Below are 2,176 nucleotides of genomic sequence, written 5' to 3' on the forward strand. Positions count from 1 at the left end.
TTCAGGCATGTTGTTTGATATCTTTAAATATTATTTCAGTGAAATTATGTTTTTTGTTGCTGTTCCCTAAGTGTTTAAAATTATATTTTCTTTTTTAAATATTTTTTAAAGATTTTATTTATTTGAGAGAGAGAGAAAGTGAGAGAAAGCACAAGAGTGGGGTGAGGGCAGAGGGAGAAGCAGACTCCCCACTGAGCAGGGAGCCTGATGCGGGGCTCGATCCCAAGACTCTGGGTTCATGCCCTGAGCCTAAGGCAGATGCTTAACTGACTGAGACACCCAGGTGCCCTAAAATTATATTTTTTAATAAACTATTTCTGGAATATAATTAAAATATCGATCCTTATGTATTTGTTTCATTGTGCCCTTTTATATGACACTTACATTGGGCATTTTTAGGTTTCTAACTAAGCATCACCTTTTATTTCTTCTTGCTCAAGGCCCTGAGAGTTTATTTCATCAATTTCATCAATAGAGATGGTAGAGATTAGTACTTATTGTTCTTTTTAATTTTTTAAGACACATCTTCAAGATTGACCATGAATTTTAATAATGGTTATTATTAATATAATATAAATATAATATATGTATGTTTTTTAGATATGTAGATATGTAGATATGCTATTTAGACAGACAGTAAAAAAAGGAAAAAAAAGGTTATAATTCTTGTCCTCAAGGAGATTAAAAGCTGTTTGTATTCAGATTTAGTAGTTTATAAAATAATAATATAAAGCAAATGTTTGCTTCATAATAGTAAGGTGGGTTTTTTTGTTGTAGCTTTTAAAGGTTGTATCATTTTATTTTTTAGAAATGATATGGGATTTTGTTTAATTCATCTGGGCATCAGTTGAGATTACATATATATACATATATGTATATTTGAGTATTTGATGTATATGCAATATAAATAAGTTCCAACTCATTTATCCATCCTCATGTCATGGAATAAAAATAAATAAGATTATTGCTAAGAACTTTCTTAAAACTTTCTATTACTTTACTTAGTGGTTTTGCATTTATATAAGTGAGATTGGACAGTAGTTTATATTTCTAGCTATTGGTGTCATTTTTAGGTCTGTTTTTAAAATGCATTTATTTGTAATATATTCACAAACCAAAAAATATAAGTAATACATGCATGTTATGTATACAGTGATACTTGAAGATTTTAAAATAACCATCCAGTTAAAAACTACAAAATTACCAATAGGGAATCTCTACATGTGCACATTTCCTGTCATATATTGTTCTTCTCAACTTGCAAAGAAAATTATTTCCCTTAATGTTGTGCTTATCATTCTTTTATAATTTGTATTTAATTTTATCTTTTATTTCTCTGACAGACAATATCATTGTATACTTATTATTTAGTTTTGCTTAGGACAGAATTTTATAAAAAAATAATGTTGCAAGGTATGAAACCTTCTATAACGTATTTTTTAATGAAAAAATATGTTTCTGGGGTGCCTGGGTGGCTCATTTGGTTAAGTGTCAGACTCTTGGCTTCCGCTCAAGCCATGATCTCAGGGTCATGAAATGGAGTCCCACATGGGGATCTGTGCTCAGTGCAGAGTATGCTTGTCCTTCTCCCTCCCCCCGCCCCTCCCACAACTAATGCACAAGCTCTATCAAATTAAATAAATAAATAAATAAATAAATAAATAAATAAATAAATAGAATCCTTACAAAGGAAAACCTGTTTCTGAGCTTGATATAAATGCGTATGTTCATTTACTTTCATCATGAAATTTATTCTAAAAATGTTATATTGTCTCTTTTATATTTAAATAAACTCATATAGAAATGATACTTTTATATGTTGGGTGAAAAGGAAGATCCAATTTATTTTTGTTTGTTTAATATGAATAACCAATTGTTCCCACATCAGTTCTTGAAAAATTTCTTCTTTTTCCAATTATTTATAATGCCACTCCATCATATAAGGTGTTTCTATTCCCCTTTGTTCCCTTTTGTACATAAGCTTTTTTCTAGTCTCTATATTCTATTTGGTTAGTCAATTTACCTATCTCTATTGCCAATTATTTACTGGTTCAATTGTTGTAAGCATATAAAAAAGGTCTGAGGTATGATGTTGGTCTCAGGTATATCTTCTAGTGATAATACAATTTAATTTACATGAATGGGTAAAACATGAAATACATGAATTTGGTTTTGA

This window comes from Mirounga leonina, unplaced genomic scaffold, assembly GCF_011800145.1.
Source record: "Mirounga leonina isolate KUSES-001 unplaced genomic scaffold, KU_Mleo_1.0 Mir_129, whole genome shotgun sequence".
Lineage (NCBI taxonomy): Eukaryota > Metazoa > Chordata > Mammalia > Carnivora > Phocidae > Mirounga > Mirounga leonina.